A 21,772-nucleotide genomic window follows, 5' to 3' on the forward strand; every position below is an offset into this window, starting at 1 on the left:
TGTCAAACTCCATTATACCTGCTTGTTGCCATCTTAATGGTTAAAGGATGGACGATTGATATCACTTTTAGCAGGGAGTAAAATTTTTTTGTTTCAGTTTAGGGTATGTATTTGATAATAGACCACCCTTGCTGCCAAAGTTTTCCCCTCCCCTCCGCACCCCACTGTGATAATCCAAAAGAAGAAGAGGAACATAAATAGAAAAATAGACGAGGGGGGATAGCAAACAAGTCAAAACAATGATTCAGTTTCTCAGTGTTTAATAGTCCCCAAGTAGTGAGGCACACAGTTTAACAACAAAGCAAGTACAGACACTAATCAAGCTCTGTGCCCAGGGTAATGTTATATTGTAAGGTACATATAGCTTAACATTTGTTCATTTGAACCATGACTCATCCTTTAATGAGTAATTGCTGTGCATACTAAATAAGCATTTCTCATAAATTAAGTTCCCAAAATTGGCATTAGTCAAGGAATTGATTATAATGCAAGGAGTTCAGATTATGTCCTAACTGCAAAAGCAAAGCTTCATTGTTTTACAGCCGTTGTCTGACCCAGTCACTTGATAGAGTTTTTGGGGAGCCTGGTGAGGACAAAAATAGGTGCTGGGGATCAAAGTCACCATGATTCAACATTTCACTAAATGATAGGCAGAAAAGCTGCATGGGCAGATAATTCAATGGGGAAAGGCTAGTAACTATTTTTGAGGCAAAGGTTGAAATTAGAAGGAAGACCACAAGTTTGCCAAAATATACTGGGCTGAAGGCTGCAGGAAATATTCTCAAACCAGAGATTAAGTACTGCAGTGGAAGTAATGGTTTTGCTATAATCTATAAGAAGTAGCTAGTGCCCTGTACCTACAAAATGGAAACATGATGAAATCATAAAGGAAAGTAAGACACCTTACATGGTCCAGGTAGTGAAATTATAGCAGATGGTGACCATGTAGTTCAGGGTGGGCAAACATTTTGGCCAGAGGGCCCATCTGGGTATGGAAATTGCATGGCGGGTAGGAAGGGGGGAATGCCAATGCTGAAGGAATGAACAATTAGAATAAAGATAAATTTTGATATGAATAAACATAACTATTATTATGGTAATTATATCATCATAACGATGCATTACATACAATAATGAAAACAATGTACTCACTTTTCCATATCGTCTTGGCTCTTGAGCAATACATTTGGTCATCACTCTTTACAATGGCATCAAAGTCCAATGTCATTCTTTTTCTCTCTCCACAGTTGCTACCTGACCTGATGAGTAATTCCAGCATTTTCTGTTTTTAATTCAGGTTTCCAGTACCTGCAGTATTTTGCTTTTTTCTCATAAATATAAATGCTGCTTTACTGTGATCTACAAGATGGGGCTTTATTTTATGTGCCCCTGCCGCATGTTTCCAGCAGAGGGGTACGTAAAATAGGGCTGGTGCCCATCCCACCACCTCCCACCCACCCCCGAGCTCATCCCTATAATATGGGGGAGTGGGCAGGTACCGGAATCAGCAGCTCACCTGCATATTTAAATAGATAATCAAGGGTCAATTAGGTTTGTTACCAAGCCATTTGACACTGATAAAACACTGCCCATGCCATAAAACATTTGGCATAGGCAGATGGGCGGGACTGGGCAGCCCGATTTTTCAAATACCCTCTTCAAAGGGTGGGAAGGAAGGGGTGTTCGATCTTCAAGGGCCACCCTTTGTGGATTGGGTGGGGGAAGTTCCCCTAATATTGAACACCCCCCTTCTTCCTAACCTCCCCAACCTTAAACCCAAACCCCCACCCCTCTCCCTGACCAGCTGAAACCCTCATTGCCCAAGACCTTAGACTTACTGACTGTAAGTGTCTGTGGGTTCCTGAGCATTCTTACTCCCCTTCTTGCAGTCCCAGCAGCAGCCACTAACATGATCTTGGCGCTGCCAGGACTGATGGAGCTGCTGGCCAATCCAATTGGCCGGCAGTTCCAGAAGGCAGCACATCCTCCCCAGTGAGGGCAGAAGACCCACACAGGCTTTGTTAAGCTCACCCACAGTGTGTTATGGCCGCATGGAGCGGGTCAGCTCCATGCTGACTTTACTTCTGCGGAGGGGGTGGAGCTATCTGCATTCCCTAAAATGCCCCCCATGGTGTCACAAGAACCATCAAAGGAAAAACAGTAAAGGAAAGAGAATGTGAGAGACCAAGAGGCATCTCAGAGGTAGTCACCACATCTTGTGAGGGGTGCAGTGATCTGTATTCTCTGCCTACCTTGCATTCCTAGAGCTGAGATTTAATAAAAGTGGTGCTACCAAGTGCATCTGTAATCTGTTCTTAATTCTCAATTTTCTCAACAAAACCCTGACCTAAAATCACACACTCTCCATGTTCTATTAAATACTTCGTCCTCTTCTAAAAGACTTTAGCTGCACCTCTGGCAGGAACAGAAGATGATTTTTTTCAACTCTAATTTTCGAAAGTGCATTAACAGCTAATTACTGAGATACCATGTTCAAGTGTTAAACTGGGATTGCTTGTGGAGACCTTCAGTCATACCCATCTTGGGGCTCGCCGCAGGTAGCAGCATTTAAGCTTCGATATTTCCACCAGCAGAATTGTACATCAAGTTTTTGCAAATCTGCTACCCTCTGGTTCTTTTAGCACATACTTTAAATCTGTGTCATTTAGTTGCCGACCCTTCTGCCATCAGTAACAGTTTCTCCTTATTTACCTAATCAATATTGAATGTTGCATGCACTGTGGGCCACAACTGCACTGTTGTTGACACCTGCATCTCCTAATATTTTTATTGATTGGGAGACTTTAGAGGTTGTTGAACACTTTCCATATCTCAGCAGCTATCTTTCTCAAAAGGTCACCATTGAAGAGGAGATCCAGCACAGAATCAGCTGTGGCCGTGCAGCTTTCCAAAGAATTGTGAAACAAGGTCTATGAGAACAAAGATCTCCATAAGAGGACAAAGGCTGTAGTCTACAATGCTGTTATTGTCACTGTTGTATAAGAATCTGGCATATATAGGGTTAACGTGAGACAGAGTAGACGACTGCCCACACAGTAATGTAAGAGAACACATGGCTTGCACCTAGGGGTCAGTCCAGTGTTAGACAGAGCCATGTGCAAAAGCAAGCATGGAGACAGCTCCTAGCTTGAAACCTTTACTATATTTATGTACATAGCTCTTGTTCTTAATAAGTGCATGCAGTTAACCTACTTAAGACTACAAAGACGTCATTAAGAGCTACTAAATGGTATCCAATGCCCTACAACATGATGGCCTACAACACATATATAGTCCTTGTAGTTAATAAGTTTATACAGTTAACCTGCTTAAGACTACAAAAACTTGATTAAGACCTACCAAATGGCATCCAATATCCTAGAACAGTCACCACCCTTCTACATGGCAGTGAAGCTTGGGTCACCTACCAAAGGCATCTCGGGCCCTGGAGAATTTTCACCAGGTGTGTCTCCACAGGAGATTCAAAATGAAGTGGGAAACAGGTGAACAAATTTCAGCATCTTTACCAAAACCGATTACTCCAGCATCACAACAATAATCATGTGAAATCAGCTCCACCTGTCTAGACAGTGCATCTGTACGCCAAATAATCAACTTCTGAAGCCGATCCTCTTTTCACAACTTAAGGATAGCACCTGATCTCAAGGAGGACAATGAAAATGTTTTAAAGACACTCTGAAGGCCTCATTGAAAAGGGGACAAATTGGCATCGGTGCCTGGGGGACCTTGCTGTAAACTGTGCTGTGTGGCGGTGCCACATCAAAAAAGCCGCAAAGCAGTCTGAAATTGACTGCATAAACTCTGCTGCGGAGAGGTAACAAAAGTGGAAGGGTAGAGAAAGAGAGAGAGAGCAAGAGAGAGAACAGAACCCAGACTCGGGAACTCACTTTCTTCAGGACAATCGTTGTGCTCTCTTCCCAAAAGCCTATAGCTCCAAGATTGGTCTGTTGAATCACCTGAGGGCACACAAATCACGAAGCCAGGCAGACAACATCCCTGTTTCGAGGGACTGATGATGAAGACAGTGACTCTCCACTTGCCTGGACGAGTGCAGCTCCAATAACACTGAAGAAATTCACTATGCAGGACAAGGCAACCCTCTTGATTGGTACCCCATCCACCACCTTAAACATTCACTCCCCGCACCACCTGCGCACAATGGCAGCAGTGTGCATCATATTTAAGATGCACTGCAACAACTCGCCAAGGCTTCTTTGGCAGCACTGTAGAAAACCCACAACCTCTACCACCTAGAAGGAAAAGAGAACGAGATGCATGGGAACACCACCGCCAGCAATCTCCCCTTTATGACACACAGCATCCTGACTTGGAACTATATCACTGTTGGCTCACTATCACTGGGTCAAAAACCTGGAACTCCCTCTCTAACAGCAATATGGATGTAACCAAACCAGATGGACTGCAGCGGTTCAAGAAGGCCGCTTACCACCACCTTCTCAAGAGCAATTAGAGGTAGGCAACAAGTAAATGCTGGCCTTACTAGAGACACCCATATCCCATGAAAGAATTAAAAAAGCAGGTTACAGATGTCAGTAACAACCTACCATAAAACCTTGAACCTCCTGAGGTACTGTTTCTCTGTCATGCCATGAAGTTGATCCTCTCTTTGTATATACTCTGTGCTGTGGGTATCGCTTCCTTCAAGCAAGCTGCGTGTCCATTCCATCTGTCCTGTGGAACAGCATGTGACTGCAGTAAAGATAGCTGCTATTGCTGTTGTTGTTGTGCCTGCTGCTGTTAGTGCTATTGCTGTTAGTGTGGCTCCTGGTGCTGTTAGTATTGATATAGCTGCTCCAGTTCCTCATCAAGGGTCCATGCTATAACTGCGTAAATTGCTCCCATGCTGCAGTGAGGCTGAGAGCAAGGAGGTGAAGTTGGGTCAAGTCCAAGGCAGGTGAAATGGCTTCCAAAAATTGAAAATCACCTGTGACGCACTGAAATCAGGCACTTAGAACAAGTGCTATGAGCACAAGCCTTTTCCATAGACTGCAGCAACGCAACTCACTATTTAAAAGCTGTCAAGCCTGTTAGTTTTATTGAACAATGGCTCCCAGTTTTATTGAACAATGGCTCTCTGCTGTGTTCTCGCCTTGTTGACCTTGGCGAATTCCACAGTGCTCGGGAAACCCGCACTGGCTGTTAAAGTCATAATTTTGTGTTAAGTTGACAATAAGTTGACTATTTAAATGTTTAAATTGCTTACCCGACAGCTGAACAGGGTTTTACTTCTTGCCTAAACCTGGAAATGGGTGGGATGATGTTGGCTTCCCAACCTGCAGACACTTTTTGAGGTTTTGACTCTCCGCATACCCCCATTCCCCCACCAGCCCCCACCCCACCACCTGCACCTGAATCTGGCCTCATTTAGCAGTTAAGATTATGCCCAGTGTATTCAATGGCCCTGTCAAAGAGGGGCAGTGGCGACCTGCTGGAAGCATTTATAAATTGCAGTCTGTGAGTTGTGGGTAATGTCCCCTGTATTATCCTGGGATGAGCTTAAGGCAAAGAAGTTAAGGACAGTAATGATTTTTTTCTTTTTCTTAGGTAGTCCTTTGGGAGCAAGGATGACTTGCTCTGGTTGATGGGTTCTGAGATGTCTGATAAATCCAATGTGCAATCTGCAGACTCTGCCACATGCGGGGCAGGTGGTGCTTGAAGGAGTGGTTAGATGGATTGTTTGGAGGTTTGTGCACTCTCTCCGACACCTTGTCTTCATCTCTACTTGTTCCTGACGAAATCTCTTGTGTGTTTGGTGTCTTCCCAAATAAAAGTTCTCCATTTTAGTTGGTCACAAGTCAGGGACTCCCATGAGTCGACAGGGTGGTTTGATCTCTTCAGGGAAGCTTTGAGGACATCACTAAAGCATTCCCATTATCCTCCTGGGAGACTTCAGCTATGACTGAGTTCCAGGTAGAACAGTTGCTTTGGGTGTCCAGTGTCAGGCATATGAGCAACAGGTCCTGCCCAATTGAGTTGGTTTTGAGTGATTAGCCTTGATGCTGGGCATGTTGACTTGGGAGAAGACACTGCTGTTGGACCATTTTTCTTGCCACTAGATTTGCAGGATCTTGTGAAGGCATCACCGGTGGTACCGCCCCAGTACCTGAAGTGCCTGCTGTAGGCAGTTCAAGTCTCTGAAGCATATAGGAGTGTAGGGATCACTGCTGCCCAGTAAACCATGGCCTTAGTCTTGGGTTGAAATCCTGATCCTCAAATATTCTTTTCCTCAGTTGGCCAAAGAATGAGCTGGCACATTTGAGGTGATGATGAATTTTGTCATCTATGTCAGCCTTCATTGAGAGGAGGTTCCCAAGATACAGAAAATGGTCCACATTTTCCAGATCTTGCCATTGATCTTAATCAACAGGGGAAGGTATAGTGCTGTGGGAGCTAGTAAAATCTGAACATCTGGCTTACCAAACAGTAGGTCTTCTTACAGATGTCTGCAAAGCACAGCGACAGCCTGCCTTATGGTGAAATGCAGCTTCTTCATGTACTGCTTCTCAGGCAGATCTCGGAATCTCTCTCTAGGCCTATAGTCCCTTGGAGCTGGATACAGCCCTCTGTAAGTAATTCCCTTTTATGTGTTATCTTCTAACAGGCCCAACTGCTGATCCTCATGTTAGGGCAGCCTGCTGTTGCTGTTTTGCTGCTGCTTATCTTCCAGTACCAAAATCAAAGTAGCAAGAATAGATTATGGTGTTTTTTCAGAGTGTGTAGGCAAAATAAATTCAGAAAGAAGCAATCTCCAATCTAACTCTCCTTTGGATAGGCAAAAAAAACGCAATAACAAACATTTCCCTTTATATAACTTCCAAATACTTCCCCGTTTGTGATCACTTGTAGAATCTAATTCAGTAGTTTTACTCATCAGGACTAGCGTTTCTGATTTCTTGAGTTGAAATCTTTTGAGTTGATCTTAATGACATCATGGGGCTCATTTTGCATTTATTCGTGAAACACCCAGCTGTTTCCGGCAAGCACCTTGAATGCTCAATAGGAGGGCATTGTTAAAATGGCAGCAGGTTTGAAACTTGTGGCTTAAAACAGGAAGGATTGGAGATACTCAGCTGGTCTGGCATCACCTGTGGAGAGAGAAACAGAGTTAATGGACTGAATTTTCTGTGCCTGCCGGCATCGGGTGTGTTCAGTGGCATAAATGGACAATATGGCACAATTGGTTTCACAACGGCATGAAACCAGTTCGCAATTGTCCACCCCCACTGGATCATTTGGATCACAGGAAAGCACGCCGACGTGTTTCACAACAGCACATAAAAGGTGTGCACTTGGCGGCCTGCACTTTGAGGGGAACTCGGAAGTGAGTGCACAGTAACGTTGTGCAGCGCTCGCCAGGGTGGCCTGTTGTACTTCAAGCTTGAGGGGCGTTGGGGGGGTCGAGGTTAAGGGCAGTCCAGTCATTGAGGCGACCTGTGGGCGGGGGGGGGGGCAAGGGCAGCCCTACCGTTGAATATAGAGCACAAGCATTTGGGGTAGAGGGTAGGATGGGCAAGGGAAGTGGCTATGCATTAGGGAAACCTATATAAAGTGACCATTCCTCTGCAAGTGAGACAGTTCAAGCACGGCCACATTGATATGATTGGAGTTGGGCTTCTAGTTTATCTGCCCACTCAAACAATGCAGAGGCATCAAAGTGCCACCAAGTGCTCCAAAGCTTTTCACACCCCCCACCCCCACTGCCCCCCTGGCACAGACTGCAAAGTCATGAGCATTTTAGTGGATTTCAGAACAGTTGGATGACAGCACTCGTTGTACAATCTCTTTGCTAAAGCTGCCATGGAGTAGTCACTGGTGGAGGCGATCACAGCCCCTTGCAATGTCTGTATCCTGGTTTGGACCAGTCACTTCCATGGTTCAAGCTAACAGTGCAGCTTTGCAGTGCGGGCTAGGAGAATGCCTGCACCTTAGCTGAGAGCACAGCATGCAGTCCAATGGGCAAAGCTGCCGCCAATCGATCGGGTGGAATGGGGCGGAGGTAGTGGGGATTCGGGCAGCCTTGCAGTGCACTAATCTCTGGCCATCCAAGTGGTGGCCACCACCCTCCAGGAAGCATTAAGGGACCTTCACACTTAACCAGGCCAGGGTCCTTAGTACACCCAAGCTAACCACATGTCTACGACTTTCATCCTGCAGGAGGAATACATCAGGATCATGGAGCCTGGTGAACTAGCTGTCTGCCTGATGGCTTACAGAGAGCGAAGACGGCGGAGGAGAGAGTGACTGAGGTTCCTGGCTGCGCAGAGGCAGGAGCAGCAACTTCAGGAAGAAGGGGCGGACGGGACTCCCGCACATGCTGCTGAAGAGCCACAGCGAGCCATCGCTGGTCAGCGCCTAGTGACACCAGGGTCTATAAAAACCGCCTGTCATTGCTGCAGATGACCAAGAACCAGCATCACTGAAGACTGCGAATGTCTAGGGAACTGGTCGGTCCCATCTACCAGCTACCTCAGGATTTGGTACTACAGGGATATGGAGGGCATCCACTGCCAGTGGCTGTGAAAGTGACTGCGGTGCTCAATTTCTATGTCAGTGACTCCTTTCAGGACTCCACAGGTAACCTCTGTGGGATCCCACAAACCTCCACCCACAAATGCATCCATGAGGTCATGGATGCCATCTTTGCGAGGGCACACAACTTTATGAATTTTGCCCGGGACCAGGAAAGCCAGGATGCAAGTGCCATTGGATTTGCCCAGATACTGGGTTTCCCACAGGTGCAGGATGCGATCGACTGCATTCACGTGGTGCTCAGCTCTCCATCGCAACACAGGGTGAACTATATTAACCAGAATGGGTTCCGCTCACTGAATGTGCAGCTAGTGTGCGACCACCACAAATGCATCCTGCATGTGTGCGCACGGTTTCCAGGGAGTGGGCACAACTCTGACATCATCAGTTGGTCACAGATCCCTGGAGTCTTCCAGGGTCTACAGAAGCTGCAGGTTTGGCTCCTAGAGGACAAGGGCTACCCGCAGAGGCCATGGCTGATGACACCCGTGCGGCAGCTTCAGACTGCAGCAGAGGGATGGCATAACAAGGCTCATGCTGCAGATTGCAACTTGGTGGAGCAGACCATTGGGATGCTGAAGATGAGGTTCCGGTGCCTGGACCAGTCTGGTGGAGCCCTGCAATACAGTCCGCAGAGGGTGTCACAAATTGTCATCGTCTGCTGTGCCCTTTATAACCTGGTGCTGCAATGGGGAGACGAGCTGGCTGAGGAGGAGATGGAGGAGCTGGAGGTCTCCTCCGATGAGGAGGACGCTGATGTGGATGAGGGTGAGGAGGTCCTCAAAGGCGATGATAACAGGGATGAGGCCCTCGCACCGGCCAGACAAGGCAGGCGCACGGGAGGCCCTCATAGCTGCTAGATTTGTGAAGGATGATGACGACATGCAGTGAGGACACTCCATAGATCTTCACATAGCCCCTGAGAATGTCTGACTCTTGTCTGGCCGAGGGCAGCTTGGCTTGCACTCCATGATCAGGATCATATCATACAGATGCAGCCATGAAACTTTAGAAACATCTGATCCTTTGTCCGTCTTCAGCACATGACCCCTTCAGGGATACAGCATCAGTGATCACAAATGCTGAAGAGATGGGGGCCAGCCCCACCTTAAAGATGCTGAGAGCACACAGAGGGTAGGAGAGAACTCTGTGGCGCCTGCCCACTACATTCTGGCAGCAATGATAAGCATCACCGGGGTGCAGGCATCAGTAATGTTTCCAGGGAGTGTGAGGCTGGACCATCACTTTGGTCCAAAGGCTGCACAGAGCACAGGGAAGAGGCCCTGGACTGAGACACCTGCCTTTATCATGTGCAGAAAGGTTTCACATCTGAGTGACAAGAAGACTGCTCATCAGATCAAGGAGCCATAGACAGGGAGACATTCTTAGGAGTTTATTGACAATAGTGAACAGTATGTACAAATGATCAACACCCTGTGGCCAGGCTGTGCATCTAATTCTTCTTAACTTTCCTAACCCTGCCGCTACGTCTTGCTGCTCCCTGGACATCCACAGCAGAGGTGGAGGCAGCATGCTGACTGCAAAGCCCTGTTTGTGAGACTCTGGAGGGCCGAGACTTGGAGGTCCCCGGCCTGCTTTCAGGGTCCTGCTGTGTGGCAGTGGCACCCTCCCCTGCCTGCGAAGCTGGATCTGTGGAGGTCACAGGAAGAGGGAATTCAGAGGGGCGGGACACCCTTGGAGTCACCTGGGTGGATGGCCTGGACTATGCTTCTGCTAATCCTCCTCCCTATGGGTGCCCGAGGGCCACAGACTGACTCCTTTAAGAGAAGGGGTAGCTGGAGTGAGATCGAGCTGCCCGGCACCCCTCTTGCGTATACATTTTTTGAGGCCGGCGATGGGGTTGAGCCCGTGCAGAAATGCAGGAGTGGCGTCCTGGGCCAAGGTCTCCATGGCGGCTGCCATCCTACCAGTGTTGACCTCGGTGCGTTGGAATACCGGCGCTATCACCTCAGCCTGATGGCGGACAGACTCCTCCATTGTGCCCTGCAATCTGAGGAGTGCAACGGACATCCCTTCCTGATGTTCCAGAGCTTGCCTTTGCAGCTCCAACAACTGTGACATGATTGAGTCCAGAGGCTTGTCATCTAACTCGGACTCAGCAAATTTCTGGTCTCAAGCAGTTCTCTGAGTGCTGGATGCCAGGGAGGTCCTTACTGCCGCCTGCTGTGGATCAGACAGTATGATGTGCTCACGATGTGTGATCCTGAGGCTATTCTAAAGCTAGGTCCCACTGAAGAGTGTGCCTCTGCGCTGGTGAAGGGTGTGGGTGCGTGCTGTGACGGGACCTCAAGGAGGGTGCCTTCAGATTCCTCTTCAGAGGTTTCTTTGGAGCTTGATTGGAGGCCCTGGATTATGGACTCTGTTGGCTGTTTCCCAGATGTGCCTGTGGAAGCCAGGGGAGATAATTAGTGCATGGCCGTGGCCTGTGAAAGAGGACACATCACTCACAGCATGGCTGTCTGATGGATGTTGCACTGCTGGGTCTTCACTTGGTAGAGCACCGCCAACCTCACCATCGACACAGGAACGGTCCAGATCACCGGCCAGCTGGATGGCTCTGTTTTCAAAGTTGGTGAGGACCTTGATTTCAGGCATTCCTCCACTGGTCTGCAACCTCTCCCTGTTGTTGTGTGCCAGCTTGTCCGGCATAAATAGAGATGGAGAAAATGTAAGTAAGATGCCTGCCAGTCCAGATGATAGATATGCCTCGCCTGTGCGGTGGTGAGTGGTCCCATGGAAGGGATGAGGACAATGATAGTGAGTGTGAGAGAGTGAATGGTAATGTCCCATGAGCTGGCGGTGAGTGAGATCCCTATGGATGTTTGATGGGTTTGTGAATGCGTGAGTTGAGAGTGATGAGAAGAGTGACTTATCCTGTGGAATGGAGGAGATCATTCATCCTCTTGCGGCACTGGGTGGCTGTCCTCTTTTCAAGGGTGTTGGCGTTGACCACCGCTGCCACCATCTCCCAAGCCAGATTAGTGAGGTTGCCGCCCATCCTGCGGCCAGAGCAGGGATAGAGAACATCTTGGCAGGACTCCACAGCATCCAAAATGTGTTCCAGTGATCCGTCGCTGAACCGGAGGGCTGCAGTCTTTTTGCCTTTCAGGGCCATGTCTTCTTTGCAGCAGTCGTGGTCTGGAAGCACTGAGATGTGTGCATACAGCTGGACTTTAAATATGGCACCCAGCGTGATACAGTGGTGAGGTGAGGCGGGCAGGCAAATGAAAGCCCACTGGCGTGGAAATGGCATGTTTCCTGGGACTGCATAAATAATGTGGTGGGTTTGGGACGATATGGCGTAAAAACCCGCCATCGCAGCTGGCGGGTAAAACGTCGTTTTACCCACCTGCTACCGCACTTAATGCAAATCTGGGACAATTCCGCCCAATGTTTCGAGTCAAGCAAGACTCTGCAGAAGAGTTATATTTAACTTGAAACATTAACTCTGTTTCTCTCTCCACAGGTGATGCCAGACCTGCTGAATATTTCCAGCACTTTCTGATTTTATTTCTGATTTCCAGCAACTTTAACACTATTTTAGTGAAATGTGCTAACTCCTCCCACCCAATTTTCACTCGTGTTCCATCCCATTTTTGTCAGAATAGAGAGTTAAAATCAGCTCCGTGGGTGACTTTCAATGTATTACCTGAACATGCCCTCCCTTGTACAGTAAGATATCTAGCAATTAGGGAGTAGTATAATCCCATTGGCGTATAGTACATACATACAAAATCATTCTGAAAGTTACAGTAATAATGCTGTTACTATGAGTTTTATCTCCAAAATAAAGCACTGGTGACCATTAATATACTAGATAAGCTCAACTTCGACCATTCTTCAGTATTTAGACATTACAGTTTGACACTACTCAGTTTGTGATTTTGGTGGTTACGTTGGGATCAAAACCAACATTCTCCAGCTTCTTAAAGTGTTCCAAGACACTTTAATGACACTATCTAGACACACATGTAAAATGGTAACTTGAGGCAAAATATTGGATAGCTGCTGGTATTCCTGCTGTTATGCCCTAGGGTGTTCAGTGCTATCAGGAAATGAGAGGAATCACATTGGAATTATATAAAACTTCCAGTCAATTAATGATTGGGCTCAACATATTAAACTAATAATTTAATATTATTCGAGAGGGAATTGATATCTTGGTTTAAACCTTGCAAGAACATTTATCTTGTTTATGTGATAATGATTGTCAAGCATTTTCACCCTCTCTCCATCAAGCACCTTTTCTTCAATGTGACCTGAATGTTTCCCCAGGTCCTCCCCTCAGGAATTACATTATTCCTGGTTTGTAGTTTTCTTGCCCATGAACATTATAATGAAACAGTTTTAAAAAATGAGAAACCATTAGTCTGTAAGGATTGTGTTGCTAAGAGGTCTGTTGTTCCTGAACAATTACATGTTGCCATTGTGAATTTTAAGGTGTTACATATTTAGAATGCTGTACAAGGTTAGTTAATAATGGAACAGGTGAATAAATATTTATTTAATGCCAGTACAATGCCAGGTTCATAGGCTGTACATCCTAGCGATTGGCTGATCAAATCAAACAGCATGTTCCTTCGGTTGTTCGTAATAGACAGAGTATTGACCATACTCAACCAGCCCACACTTGCAAAACCCAAAACAAAATATCTACTGTTAGATGTGATTCTGTGATTGGGCAGCACTTGCTGAACAATCCTGAATATGCTAATAGCCACACTAACAACTAATTTAAGATAATCAGTTAAGCTCATACTATGGCTCTCTTATGTTTGCTAGAAGCGACATCATTCATACGCAGGGACCCATTTCTCTGCAAATAAAAGGAATATGTCAAACCTTGCACTGGTTTGAATTACCCAGGATCCTGGGGAACCTATAATTCCCCTTTGCTTTCTCCATGGCAATGCCTTGGCCAATCATAGTCGACTTGCCAACCAGTCGGCACCCTTTTATCTTGTATAAATTGTTGTGATTGTTTGAAATTTGGCATTCTTGAGTTTATCCTGATGAGTGCAAGACAAAAAAGCTTTGGCAACATGTCTCTCTTTTCAGCTATACTCAAATATTTATTACTTAAATGTGGTACTGCAAGTGCTATAAACTACATAAACCATTGTAGGAAGTACAGTGTGTAATGATGAGTATAAAATTATTTGTATTTTGATTTTTTACTTCATAAAATGCTGGGGAAGGAGTTTGTCCCTTTTGTATATATGTCACTATGTATTTTATTTTAATTATGGTTAAAAACTGTCTTGAACATTGGAACCATGATGTGGTAAATTAAGCCCACTTCTGTACTTGCCTATATTTGTACATTCATGGAATTGAATAATGTCTTGTTGATGCCGCACAGAAAAGTCCTTAACAAAGATCCAGTGAATAGTCCTATTGTTTCTTTGTTTGTAAAGATTTCCTCCTCATTTGCATCAGTACCAGGCAGTAAGAGCTCTGAATGCAGCAGAAAAGCAGACTAAAAGCTGCATCCTGTGAGGTGCACAGACCAAACAGTTTTAAGTCTCTGCTCACCTTTTTTTTACCTGCGGAATGAAAAACCATGAATATCTCCCTGTAGGTTTGAAAATCATGGAGGGGAGGGATTGGGATGCTTGCTATTTCAGCACTGGAAAGCCATTAATTTTATGGCAGCCAATTAAAATAAAAAAGTATTGGGAATGGTTAATGCAATGAAAGAACATTAAACACTGTTGTTTCACTGTTTGCTGGATCAAATCCAACCTAAAAAGATAAAAATTAAATACCTCTATTTCTCTCTTTCTCTCATTAAATTTATTATTTGCAGTTGGTTTGAGTATTCAGGAAAATTATCACCACAAATTATCTACAATTCAGTGTTACTTCACACTAATTAAACAATTTCACTAATGTCCCTGTTTAATTAGGATTTTCACACTGCATTCATGATTATAGCAGCATAAATGTTCCATGAAGATCCCAATGAACATGCAGGGTGGGATTTTCCGCACCCGCCCGCCACCAAGATCTTCCTTCCTGTCCCACCACAAGTCAATGGACTTCTGGCTGGGGTGCCACCTCACCCGCAACGGGTCCCGCCTGCAACAGGGCCGGAAAATCCCAGCTGTAGAATTAGGTCTCCACTCATCCAAGCTGATGGTCTGATGACCCCAGCTTGTAGAAAGGAGCCAACAAAACAACAACATAAACTTCACACATCACATTGCAATAGACAGGCACTGGTCTAGTGGCGCAAATCTGAAGTATGTATACAGCATTTACATGTCTGCACATGTGTAGTGACACCCTGTCAGGACTGAACAGCAGGTTGTGTTTATTAATGTATCTCAGGGAGCAACGTTTCAGAGCCAACACATTACATATCATTATATCAAAGAGTTCAGTATATAAAAACACCATGGGCTGGATTTTCGTGGAGTTGGGCTGACTCCAGAGACATTTAAAAATGGCGGGCAGGACCAGGATTCAGAGGTCCCACCCTGATTTCTGACATGGAGGAGGGGACGGGGTGTGAATCACATAGGCGGGAAGCTCGAACTCAGTATGGCCATTTGCAATTAGTGCTGAGTTCAAACAGACCCCATTTTCACTGTTCCAAGGGTATTGTCATGACAGCGGACTGCCTATGTGCTTATTGAACTTTTTTTTTAAGGAAGACCCATGTTTTTAAAAGAAATACAATTAAAGACTGATCAAAAGATGGCTAATAATATAAAATGACCACTTTCTGGAAAATTCCCATGTGGATCATACTGACAGACCTGTCCTGAGAGAACATGGAATGTCACACCTGAAGAGGTGCCAAGGCCTACTTCAAACAGACAGGGCGGAATTGGCCATGCCCGCTGGCGTTGGGCATGTTTGGTGGCATGAGTGGACAATATGGCGAGAAGGGCAAAGATTGGTTTCACGATGTCGTGAAACCAATCTGCAATCGTCCGCTCAGCCCGCCGATGTATGTCTGGAACCTCGTTGTAATACATCTGCATAACATTATAAGGCCAGCTTGCCGGGCGTATCCCCCCACACTGGATCACCCTCCCACATCGGTGTGAGAGCACGCCAATCTGTTTCACGATAGCACATAAGTGACATGTATCACGGCTGACTGGGGATAGTGCGCTGTAATATCAAACCCTACTGTTCCCCGTGCCACAACAAATGTGAAAAGTTTGACCAAACCATCAGATTGCCGCAATTCTACTTAACTGTTTAATTTAGGTTAACAGGATATGAGCACCAGGTTTGTAAACTTAGTAACTAAATAACTGTTTATTGAGCAAATTGTCTTTAACTAGTGGCAAAAGAAAGAAATATGAACTGCTAACTTCTAACACTATAACTTAAACTCTACCCCTTCTTAAATCCCTTTACACACACACACAAAAGACACATAAGACACACAAAACATGGATTTTAAGGGTGAGATAAAACAGTTCAATAGCACCAATCCAGACTACAGGATTCGATGGGTTGATTTTGATCGATGTCTTCCAAATTCCTTTCAGTTCTTGTTAATGATATGAGGTAGTCTTTCAGCGCTTTCAGTATTTAGTTCACTGGTTGAGAACTTGCTTTTCAATGTCTCAAACAGTGGTTTTCCCCTTTTCCTTTTCACAGGGGTTTCCTCAGAGAGAGAGTAGGTTATAGAGATATAAGGGAAATAAATTTTAGATGTTTTCTCTTTGCAGGCCAGGAGCTTACTGCTGCATTGTTACCACACAAAACCCTGGTCACCTGTTCAGGGGCCAATTAAAATGCTGTTGTCAGGCAGCTCCTTTGGTCCAGGACTCCTTTCTGGCACCATCCAGTCTTTCATGGCACACTCTGTTCTAGGACTGCAACATTGTAGATATCTCTTATCCTGCTCCAGTGGGCTTGTCCCTCAAACTGCAGCCATTGCAATCCCAATCCACAGTCCAACACAAAATAAAAAGATATGTTCTTTACAACAGTCCAACAGAAATAAAAAAAATGCTCCTTACACATGCACCTGGCGGGCTGCACTTCGCTCGGGACTTTTAGGTTTGTTTGCCTACCTTGCTCGGGCAGCACTAGCAGTCATCAGCTCCAGGCTTCGCAGACAGCACCATGTCACTTTTAGGGGGGCTCACGGGCAGGTCTCCACCTACCAGACCAGCTATAAGGCGGGGGTGGCTTTGTACGGCTGCAGGGCTAGGGCTTGCTTGGGGAAGGGGGAGAAATGGCATCAGGCAAGGGAAGAGGCTGCAGGGCAAGGGCTGTACTGGGGAAGGGGGGTATCCCAGGATGAATGTGGGGGCACAAGTTGATCTATGCAATTGGCTTCAGGTTAGAGAGGGCTGAGGAAGCCAGATGGAGATGTGAGGGTGCGCGTGAGAGAGTGAGTGGTGATGTCCCTTGAGCTGGCAGTGAGTGAGATGCCAGTGATTGTGTAGTGGGCTTGACTGTGTGAGTTAAGAGTGATGAGATGGTTGCCTTACCCTGGCGGCACGGATGAAGTCATTTGTCCTCTATCTGCATTGGATGGCCAACCTCCTATGTGCAGCATTGGCACTGGTCACCGCTGCCATCACCTACCAAGCCAGAATAGTAATGTTGTTGCCCTCCTGCGGCCAGAGTGGGGTAGAGGACATCATGGCAGGCCTACACGGCGTCCAAAAGGTGCTCAAGGGACACATCGCTAAATCTGGGGTCTACAGTTTTCTTGCCCTTTGGGGCCATCCTGTCTTCTGTGCAGCAGTCCTGGGGTGGAAGCACTAAGAGGTGTGTGCGTGGCTGCATTTTAAATATGGTGCCTGGCGCAATGATGCGGCGAGATGATGACGTGGCGGGTGAATGAGAGCCCGCCCGCCATGGAAATGGCATGTTTTCTGGGAATGCATAATTAATGTGGCGGGCTTGGGGTGATATGGCATTAAAAGCTGCCATTGCGGCCAGCAGGTAAAACATTATTCCACCCACCCACTACCGCATTTCATGCAAATCTGGGACAATTCCGCCCAGAGACTTGAAAGGAAGATATGGAAAATGCAAAAGACAGAACTTATAGTCTGTTGTGTTTGTGCAGACAATAGAGATTGATTCCCACATCTCAACAGTCATCCAAAAACCCATCCCCTGTTGATTTATATCACAGAATATGTAAAATGATCTGAGATGAAAGAAAAGTGGGCTCTGGGCTCAAAACATGACTATTTCCCCTTCCAGGAATACACAAGAAAAATGGATCAAAAAGCTGGCTGCAGGCCTCTATTCGTGAGTGACAGAAACAAGAAGAAACATCAGTCAGTCACCCCTGCAAAGACAAGCAGGCAATTTGTCTCTCTCTCTTTTGCTGGGGGCAAGGTTTTAGCAGAAACCACAAGCAAAAAGGAAACAGGACACCTTTTCAGTCACCCTACAGAGCGAACCAGGATTCCTGCCTCTGGGACAAGCCACCAAGTGTCTCCAACAGACTGCGAATCTGCCAAAGTCAGCTCTGCTGAAATCAGCCAACTTAACGGCCACAACGTACCACCATCTATTTCACAGACAACCCAAGGACTGATTTGTATATTTTAAAAAACTTTTATTTGGACTCTTAACTTCTCATTTCTCATCAGAGTGTGTAGGTTTGTGTCGGGTCTTTATTATTTTCTTTGGGTTTGAGTAACTCATAAATTTACTTTCATTGACTCAAGGAAGCTGGTTAAATTGGTTCCTTATAAAAGTAAATCATTTGGATTGTGAAAAGTTATCCTCTGGGAAAGGATTTTTAAACTAACCTTGCTGTGACTAATCAAGGTGGGTGGTGGGGGTCAGGGGTGGGGGGTGGGGGGAAGGTGGGGGTGCATTGAATAAAGAGGGGAGCCAGCTCATTCTTCCTCACCTGGGATAATAACAATATTGGGACCCCATCCTGGTCATAATAAATTGGGGGTCACGTCCAGGAATTTAACAAATTGATGACCCTGTCCAGGACTGGTCATAACAGCATTAACTGACAATACGGGGGTCATGAAGTCATGGAGTAGATGCAAACACTTATGAATGTTGGATAAGGTCTATTTAAGTGTCATGGCCCCCAACTGTTTAAATATGGCAATAAAAACATGCTAAAACCATCGGATAGAATTTTGCTGAACTGTTTTGATTGACTGACCATGTAGTGTAGGTTAGAAAAAGCAATTACCTTCTCTTCCTGCAGTGTCAATAGAGTTCTTTGTTGACATCTCCCAAGGGTTGTTATTACAGCTGAGATCATTATGAATGCTTGGCTAAGTTTCAACAGCTACAAAATCACTTATCTCAGTAGGGGGAGCTGAGTTCACAATTTGACAGTTTAAAAAGGCTATAAAAGGGTTAGCTGTCTTTGTTTTGGTTACTGAATAAAACTTTTATATTTTTAATAACAGATTGAACACTTGAGGGAATTTAAAATCTTTGAATGGATTTCATGAATTTTTTTTTAGTATCAAGTGTGTATGAGTGAGAGCTCTATTAGATTGTTAGAAGTTTATTTTTTTAAAATCTCCACATGATTCCTGAGGTCTGTCCATATGAATACTGAGTGAGTGGCTATGGAGATGGCAATGGGGGGTATGAGATGGCATGGAGGGATATGGAGAAGGCATGAGGGCAGGTAGTGGGCCTGATTTCACATGGAGAGGGAAGGGGGAGTGGGTAGGGGTTGAGGGGTGTGAGAGGTGAAAGCTGAAGGGACTAAAAGTTTCTAAAACAGCTCAAAGTCCCAGAGAACCAGCCTACCTTGGCACTCACCCGCCCCTGTGGCCATCTACAATCTGCTTCTAGGATTAACGAGCCCAACTCTATTAACTCCCACCTCCCCAGAGAAGAAAATGGGTGTAACTGAGGGAAATTTCCCAGCTTGAGCTAACTGTCTCAGAAATTAAAATCATGTTATTTTACCATGTTGTTTTGGTAAAGATTGCAACCCTGAATTTAGGATTAAAATTCATTGTTAAAATGTTGTAGGGAGACTTTTAAACATTTTTTCATAGATATAATTCCACTGTGTTTGATATTGTTATAAGGAGCAAGGACAAAAAAAATATTCAAATATATACTCCAAAAATATATAAGAACAGCAGGTTAAGTAATAACACTATGATGGCAATGTTTGTGAAATATGATGAATAATTCCATTGCAGCATGGTGGAAGGATTATTTGAAGAATGCAGGCTGGAAAAAAATCATGTAGCAATATGTTTATGTCAACTCATTTGAAAAGCAGCTCATAGTTTACACTTTTTAAAAGATCAACGCCGTTCGTTCTAATTGATGATTAAATAATACATAGCATAATTGGGGAAAAAATGTTGAGCTGTACATTTATAGTGGCTTATACTGTAAACTGAATATGCTGAAGCAGCATAAATACTGTCTTACTTTTCTAGTACATTCCAAGAAGCTGGCAGTTTGCTTTGTCTCTACAATGAGCACACAGTGTGAAACACAGACATGTTCTAAAATTCCTTATTCACCTTTTTCTGGCAATGTCTGAGAGACTGCAGTACATTGTTCTGCAGCTTTCGCTTCCAGACAGCAACGCAGTCTGGAGTAAACAATGAACTACAGGGTACCACAGTTTCTGCATTTGTTACTGCAAAATGCTGGAATACCCAGCCAGAGAAAGATCAATGATATCAAAATGGACTGCCAAACTAAAGTGAAATTCATTTATACAGGAGTTCAGTGTTACATTTAAAAATGTGTACAAAAAAGGCACTGCACTACGTCAATCTGATTGCACAGCATAGTCGTGTGACCCTTTCAGTGCCTGAAGGAGTTTATTTGCATATGGATACAAAGTAGATGCTGGGAATTCATTAATTATCCCTAGGTATTTTATTTGTCTCCGTGTAATTATAATTAGATGCCCATTCCCACCAATTCTTCATAGTTGCTTATAATTATATAAGAAAAATATAGATATGGGAGAAAATTTACCCGATCTTAGCTCATCCATCCCAAAATACCTTACTTTCTTCTTATCTTCCCAACATATCACCCATCTGTATTTTGAATTCATGTAAGCTTTTCACCATCACTTGGAAGTTCATTTCAAATGTTGATCATTCTTTGTGTGAAGAAGTTCTTTCTGATACTTTCTTGTTCTTTCACTAATTTAGTTTATGCCCCTTTGTTCAAGTATCCTGGTTGAAGAAGTGCACCATATTTATAAAAGCTATACAATTAAGTATCTATGATTCTTTTAAATGCCTCTTTCCAAGTCTGAAGAGCCAGCGTTTTTTAAAGCTTTTCCAGTCTTTCCTTGTCATTCTCTCTATATGTCCTGTATGTTTCCCTTATGACTTGGTTTCCCTTATTACTTTAACCATTGCAGCATGACCAAAATTAATAAAGTATTCAAGATGTGATCTGACCAGGACAGTGTACAGTTTTAGCATAAAATCCTCTAGCTGAAATGTAACTCAGTATTTTATTTGCTTATCACTCTTCCTTGCCAAATCTTACATCAAACCCAAAACACTTCCAGCTTCACCATTAGCTATTTTGATATAATCCATTGTATACTTATGAGAGCCATGATGGAAATCTCTGAATTGCTGCACTTAGAAAAGTAGGGAAAATTGATTTTACCTTTTTTGTATGGAACAAGACAAATGAAATCATCAATGACAACTTGTTGATGATGTCCCCCAAAGACTCATCCTTGACCCCTCTGTTCTTACAAACTCCCACCCAATCTCCAACATTCCTTTCTGCTCAAAAGTCTTTAAATGTGTTCTTGTCTCCCAAATCTGTGCCCATTTTTCTCACAACTCCACGTTGGAACCTTTCCAATCAAATTTCTGCCATTGCCACAGCACTGAAATATCCCTCATCAAAGTCACAAATAACACCCTATGTGAATTTATGCCCAGTTTACTCAGCCTCTCATTATAGAACAACCCTTTCATCCCAGGAACCAATCTAATGAACCTTTGCTGTACCACTTCCAATGCAAATATGTCCTTCTTTAAATATGGAAGCCAAAATGCACAAAGTATTCCAGGTGTGGTATCACCAAAGTCCTGTACAATTACAGCAAAACTTCCCTGTTCTTGTACTCCAATCCCATTGAAACAAAGGCCAACATGTTGTTTGCCTTCCAATTGCTCACTGTACCGGCATGCTAACTTACTATGTTCCTTGTTCAAGTACACCCAAGTCCTTTTGAGCATCAACATTT

Source organism: Cetorhinus maximus, chromosome 14, assembly GCF_964194155.1.
Source record: "Cetorhinus maximus chromosome 14, sCetMax3.hap1.1, whole genome shotgun sequence".
In the NCBI taxonomy this organism is placed as follows: Eukaryota; Metazoa; Chordata; class Chondrichthyes; order Lamniformes; family Cetorhinidae; genus Cetorhinus; species Cetorhinus maximus.